This window comes from Thalassophryne amazonica, chromosome 5, assembly GCF_902500255.1.
Source record: "Thalassophryne amazonica chromosome 5, fThaAma1.1, whole genome shotgun sequence".
Lineage (NCBI taxonomy): Eukaryota > Metazoa > Chordata > Actinopteri > Batrachoidiformes > Batrachoididae > Thalassophryne > Thalassophryne amazonica.
The window spans coordinates 83,003,560-83,011,455 of NC_047107.1; positions in this window are offsets into that span (position 1 = coordinate 83,003,560).

Below are 7,896 nucleotides of genomic sequence, written 5' to 3' on the forward strand. Positions count from 1 at the left end.
CAGGGCAGGTGATGGTGTAGTGATTAAGCGTTGGGCTTTGGACCAGAGGATCCTGGATTCAAATCCCAGCCTTACCTGGAAAATCACTAAGGGCCCTTGGGCAAGGTCCTTAATTCCCTGGTTGCTCCCGGTGTGTAGTGGGCACGTACCTTTACTATATTTGAGTCAAACATAAGCTTCTTTACGTTTTCAATCTCTGTCAGCTTCTCGTTGTTTCCCTCCTCTGATTATCGACTTTTGAAGTCCACAAAGTGGAAACGCCGTCCTCTGCTGGCACATTTGAAAACTACTGTATTGAATTCATTTTCGTTGGCTCAGCCTGTGTTGCCAGATTGGGCAGAATAGTTGGGACAAGATACTGGGTAAAGACAAATATAGCATTGACGAGGGGGAGAGGTTTGAATAGCTTTTGCCAACATTTGTCCAAATAAATAACATTATTTACATGCATATATGAATAGATTTCAAAGTGCTTTACATAGAAAACTCTGAAAATGCAACAATGAAATCAATCAATCAATCAATTTTATTTATATAGCGCCAAATCACAACTAACAGTTGCCCCAAGGCGCTTTATATTGTAAGGCAAGGCCATACAATAATTACGTAAAAACCCCAATGGTCAAAACGACCCCCTGTGAGCAAGCACTTGGCGACAGTGGGAAGGAAAAACTCTCTTTTAACAGGAAGAAACCTCCAGCAGAACCAGGCTCAGGGAGGGGCAGTCTTCTGCTGGGACTGGTTGGGGCTGAGGGAGAGAACCAGGAAAAAGACATGCTGTGGAGGGGAGCAGAGATCAATCACTAATGATTAAATGCAGAGTGGTGCATACAGAGCAAAAAGAGAAAGAAACACTCAGTGCATCATGGGAACCCCCCAGCAGTCTAAGTCTATAGCAGCATAACTAAGGGATGGTTCAGGGTCACCCGATCCAGCCCTAACTATAAGCTTTAGCAAAAAGGAAAGTTTTAAGCCTAATCTTAAAAGTAGAGAGGGTGTCTGTCTCCCTGATCCGAATTGGGAGCTGGTTCCACAGGAGAGGAGCCTGAAAGCTGAAGGCTCTGCCTCCCATTCTACTCTTACAAACCCTAGGAACTACAAGTAAGCCTGCAGTCTGAGAGCGAAGCGCTCTATTGGGGTGATATGGTACTATGAGGTCCCTAAGATAAGATGGGACCTGATTATTCAAAACCTTATAAGTAAGTAGAAGAATTTTAAATTCTATTCTAGAATTAACAGGAAGCCAATGAAGAGAGGCCAATATGGGTGAGATATGCTCTCTCCTAGTCCCCATCAGTACTCTAGCTGCAGCATTTTGAATTAACTGAAGGCTTTTCAGGGAACTTTTAGGACAACCTGATAATAATGAATTACAATAGTCCAGCCTAGAGGAAATAAATGCATGAATTAGTTTTTCAGCATCACTCTGAGACAAGACCTTTCTAATTTTAGAGATATTGAGTAAATGCAAAAAAGCAGTCTTACATATTTGTTTAATATGCGCAATGAATGACATATCCTGATCAAAAATGACTCCAAGATTTCTCACAGTATTACTAGAGGTCAGGGTAATGCCATCCAGAGTAAGGATCTGGTTAGACACCATGTTTCTAAGATTTGTGGGGCCAAGTACAATAACTTCAGTTTTATCTGAGTTTAAAAGCAGGAAATTAGAGGTCATCCATGTCCTTATGTCTGTAAGACAATCCTGCAGTTTAGCTGGTATGTGTCCTCTGGCTTCATGGATAGATAAAGCTGGGTATCATCTGCGTAACAATGAAAATTTAAGCAATGCCGTCTAATAATACTGCCTAAGGGAAGCATAAAATCTCCTTTAACAGTGGAATATCCAGATAAAATGCTGAAACCGACTTCTTCTGAAACTTCTCTGTTCTGTCACGACGTCCTGGATCAATAGAGCCTGAAATGTGGAGGTTTTCAGCTTGAAACAGGCTGACAACGGCGGTTGAGAGCGCTGTACGACGTCTCGCTCCGTGGGAAGTCCTTAAAGTGACAGTATCACCTCAAAATCTCTCATCAGCCGTTAAAGTTTTCACCGAAAACCAGCTTAATTTTTCGAACCGTGTCCACTTCGATGTGTCTCACAGGTTTAGAAAAAATTTTGATCAAACAACGCGCCAGTCTCTCAGCAACTTCTCAGACAAAGGAATTCCGACGAGGGGCTGGACGACTCCTCCCACAAGGAGTGCTCACAGGCGGATGAGGTCACCGACAGGCGTGGAAAAACTCACGCATGCGCACGAGGGTTCATGCATGTCTGACGTAAAAACATATGAATGAAATCCATATAGTTTTTGAAAAAAATAAAAAGGACCTATACTTTATGGACAGCCCTCGTATGCCTGTTCATAGACATTTATACCCAACACAATCTGAACACAGCAGCACCTAGTTACAGATAAAAGAAATCAAATATTTCTCCAGACAACTCACAAAAAAAAAAAAAAAAAATGAAGGTTCCAAAAAACGAAGGTTCCAGTACAACAGCCTCTACATATAACACAACTCAACCCTATTAATCTAATACATATCTACCAAATACCATTTGTTTGTATAAATGTTTGAACCGGTTAATATCTGGACATTGCTTAAGTTTCTCTGGTAAATTATTCCATTTTTTTGGGCCACAAATGGAAACACAAAAGCACCTCCTAGTCGTCCTAGCACCTGCATTTTTAAAATAAAACGTACCCCTTAAATTATACATTCCTTCTCTCAGCGTAAAATATGCTTGAATTCTGAGAGGTATTTGTTTATTTCTTGCTTTATGCATCAATCAATCAATCAATTTTTTTTATATAGCGCCAAATCACAACAAACAGTTGCCCCAAGGCATGCATCAGCTGAACAGTCTTAAATGTAATCATATCATAAAGTTTTAATATCTTTGATTTAATAAATAACGGATTGGTATGATCCCGAAACCCTGAATTATGAATTATTCTTAATGCTCTTTTTTTGAAGGATGAATAATGATTGTAAAGTACTTTTATAGTTATTACCCCAAACTTCCGCACAGTATGTCAAATAAGGTGCAATCAATGTACAATACAAAGTATGTAGTGATTTACCATCTAAAATGTATTTTGCCTCATTCAATATTGCAATACTTTTAGAAACTTTCTTTTAAATATGATGAATATGAGCTTTCCAGTTAATTTTATCATCAATAATCACACCTAAAAACTTATTTTCCTTGACACAATCTATATTTACCCCAAGTATATTTAACTCTATTTGTACATCCAATTTCTAATTTCCAAATAACATCATTTTGTTTTTTGACCAATTTAATGACAATTTGTTCATGTCAAACCAACTCTTCAGCTTTATCATTTCGACTCTCAAATCAAACAATAATCGCTGCAGATTCTCTCCAGAACAAAACAGGTTTGTGTCATCAGCAAAGAACAAAACAGGTTTGTGTCATCAGCAAAGAGAACTGCTTTAAACACATTGGAAACTTTACATAAATCATTAATATATAAAATAATTAATTTTGGTCCCAGCACAGAGCCCTGGGGAACCCCACAAACAATGTCCAGATATGTAGAACTGCAGTCCCTGATTTTAACAAACTGCTTCCAGTTTTGCAAATAACTTTTAATCCAGTTCAGAGCCACTCCTCTAATCCCATAAAGTTCCAACTTTTTAAATAATATGTTATGATTGATTGTATCAAAAGCCTTTTTTAAGTCAACAAATAGACCTATTACTAATTCCCTTTGGTCCACATGTTTATTAGTCTCTTCGATTGCATTGCACAAAGCCAAAGCAGTGGACCTTTTCGCTCTCAACCCATAGTGACTGTCATCAAGCAAGTTGTGAAGTTCAATAAATCTATCCAGTCTGTTATTGTAAAGTTTTTCCAGTATCTTAGAGAATTGTGACAATATAGACACAGGCCTGTAGTTAGTAAAAATATGTTTATCACCAGATTTAAATAGAGGTATCACCTTTGCCACTTTCATACCATTTGGAACAATTCCTGTTTGAAATAATTTATTAAATATATATGCTAATGGTTTAACAATTTCTGGAATTATCTGCTTTACTAAAGCCATATGTATATTATTATGATCAGTTGACTTTTTACTTTTACATGTGCTGACTATCATAATAATTTCTCTCTCATCAACTGGGCCAAGAAACATAGTATATGGATTTCTCTCAATTAATTGCTGGTTTTCCCATGTAGTATGTGGAATGTCAGCTGCTGAATCTGGCCCAACATTAACAAAAAATGTATTAAAACTGTTCACTACTTGGTTCATGTCATATTCATCTTTATTGTTACAAGTAAAGTAAGATGGGTAATTCTTTGATTTGGGTTTATTTCTTAAAATACTATTCAGTATTTTCCATGTTTCCTTTATATTATTTTGATTATCATTTAGAATTTTGCCATAGTATGATTTTTTACAATTCCGCATAATGGTTGTTAATTTATTTTTATAGCACTTATATTTATATACTTACATTTCTAACCGTTTTTCCCCACTCGACGACACACCCGCCGAGGATCAAACTCTGGTTATTGGCGACTCTGTTTTGAGAAATGTGAAGTTAGCGACACCAGCAACCATAGTCAATTGTCTTCCGGGGGCCAGAGCAGGCGACATTGAAGGAAATTTGAAACTGCTGGTTAAGGCTAAGCGTAAATTTGGTAAGATTGTAATTCACGTCGGCAGTAATGACACCCGGTTACGCCAATCGGAGGTCACTAAAATTAACATTAAATCGGTGTGTAACTTTGCAAAAACAATGTCGGACTCTGTAGTTTTCTCTGGGCCCCTCCCCAATCAGACCGGGAGTGACATGTTTAGCCGCATGTTCTCCTTGAATTGCTGGCTGTCTGAGTGGTGTCCAAAAAATGAGGTGGGCTTCATAGATAATTGGCAAAGCTTCTGGGGAAAACCTGGTCTTGTTAGGAGAGACGGCATCCATCCCACTTTGGATGGAGCAGCTCTCATTTCTAGAAATCTGGCTAATTTTCTTAAATCCTCCAAACCGTGACTATCCAGGGTTGGGACCAGGAAGCAGAGTTGTAGTCTTACACACCTCTCTGCAGCTTCTCTCCCCCTGCCATCCCCTCATTACCCCATCCCCGTAGAGACGGTGCCTGCTCCCAGACTACCAATAACCAGCAAAAATCTATTTAAGCATAAAAATTCAAAAAGAAAAAATAATATAGCACCTTCAACTGCACCACAGACTAAAACAGTTAAATGTGGTCTATTAAACATTAGGTCTCTCTCTTCTAAGTCCCTGTTGGTAAATGATATAATAATTGATCAACATATTGATTTATTCTGCCTAACAGAAACCTGGTTACAGCAGGATGAATATGTTAGTTTAAATGAGTCAACACCCCCGAGTCACACTAACTGTCAGAATGCTCGTAGCACGGGCCGGGGCGGTGGATTAGCAGCAATCTTCCATTCCAGCTTATTAATTAATCAAAAACCCAGACAGAGCTTTAATTCATTTGAAAGCTTGTCTCTTAGTCTTGTCCATCCAAATTGGAAGTCCCAAAAACCAGTTTTATTTGTTATTATCTATCGTCCACCTGGTCGTTACTGTGAGTTTCTCTGTGAATTTTCAGACCTTTTGTCTGACTTAGTGCTTAGCTCAGATAAGATAATTATAGTGGGCGATTTTAACATCCACACAGATGCTGAGAATGACAGCCTCAACACTGCATTTAATCTATTATTAGACTCTATTGGCTTTGCTCAAAAAGTAAATGAGTCCACCCACCACTTTAATCATATCTTAGATCTTGTTCTGACTTATGGTATGGAAATAGAAGACTTAACAGTATTCCCTGAAAACTCCCTTCTGTCTGATCATTTTTTAATAACATTTACATTTACTCTGATGGACTACCCAGCAGTAGGGAATAAGTTTCATTACACTAGAAGTCTTTCAGAAAGCGCTGTAACTAGGTTTAAGGATATGATTCCTTCTTTGTGTTCTCTAATGCCATGTGGCAACACGGTGCAGAGTGGCTACCTAGGCTCTGTAAGGGAGATAGAGTATCTCGTCAATAGTTTTACATCCTCATTGAAGACAACTTTGGATGCTGTAGCTCCTCTGAAAAAGAGAGCTTTAAATCAGAAGTGTCTGACTCCATGGTATAACTCTCAAACTCGTAGCTTAAAGCAGATAACCCGTAAGTTGGAGAGGAAATGGCGTCTCACTAATTTAGAAGATCTTCACTTAGCCTGGAAAAAGAGTCTGTTGCTCTATAAAAAAGCCCTCCGTAAAGCTAGGACATCTTTCTACTCATCACTAATTGAAGAAAATAAGAACAACCCAGGTTTCTTTTCAGCACTGTAGCCAGGCTGACAAAGAGTCAGAGCTCTATTGAGCTGAGTATTCCATTATCTTTAACTAGTAATGAGTTCATGACTTTCTTTGCTAACAAAATTTTAACTATTAGAGAAAAAATTACTCATAACCATCCCAAAGACGTATCGTTATCTTTGGCTGCTTTCAGTGATGCCGGTATTTGGTTAGACTCTTTCTCTCCGATTGTTCTGTCTGAGTTATTTTCATTAGTTACTTCATCCAAACCATCAACATGTTTATTAGACCCCATTCCTACCAGGCTGCTCAAGGAAGCCCTACCATTATTTAATGCTTCGATCTTAAATATGATCAATCTATCTTTGTTAGTTGGCTATGTACCACAGGCTTTTAAGGTGGCAGTAATTAAACCATTACTTAAAAAGCCATCACTTGACCCAGCTATCTTAGCTAATTATAGGCCAATCTCCAACCTTCCTTTTCTCTCAAAAATTCTTGAAAGGGTAGTTGTAAAACAGCTAACTGATCATCTGCAGAGGAATGGTCTATTTGAAGAGTTTCAGTCAGGTTTTAGAATTCATCATAGTACAGAAACAGCATTAGTGAAGGTTACAAATGATCTTCTTATGGCCTCGGACAGTGGACTCATCGCTGTGCTTGTTCTGTTAGACCTCAGTGCTGCTTTTGATACTGTTGACCATAAAATTTTATTACAGAGATTAGAGCATGCCATAGGTATTAAAGGCACTGCGCTGCGGTGGTTTGAATCATATTTGTCTAATAGATTACAATTTGTTCATGTAAATGGGGAATCTTCTTCACAGACTAAAGTTAATTATGGAGTTCCACAAGGTTCTGTGCTAGGACCAATTTTATTCACTTTATATATGCTTCCCTTAGGCAGTATTATTAGACGGTATTGCTTAAATTTTCATTGTTACGCAGATGATACCCAGCTTTATCTATCCATGAAGCCAGAGGACACACACCAATTAGCTAAACTGCAGGATTGTCTTACAGACATAAAGACATGGATGACCTCTAATTTCCTGCTTTTAAACTCAGATAAAACTGAAGTTATTGTTCTTGGCCCCACAAATCTTAGAAACATGGTGTCTAACCAGATCCTTACTCTGGATGGCATTACCCTGACCTCTAGTAATACTGTGAGAAATCTTGGAGTCATTTTTGATCAGGATATGTCATTCAAAGCGCATATTAAACAAATATGTAGGACTGCTTTTTTGCATTTACGCAATATCTCTAAAATCAGAAAGGTCTTGTCTCAGAGTGATGCTGAAAAACTAATTCATGCATTTATTTCCTCTAGGCTGGACTATTGTAATTCATTATTATCAGGTTGTCCTAAAAGTTCCCTAAAAAGCCTTCAGTTAATTCAAAATGCTGCAGCTAGAGTGCTGACGGGGACTAGAAGGAGAGAGCATATCTCACCCATATTGGCCTCTCTTCATTGGCTTCCTGTTAATTCTAGAATAGAATTTAAAATTCTTCTTCTTACTTATAAGGTTTTGAATAATCAGGTCCCATCTTATCTTAGGGACC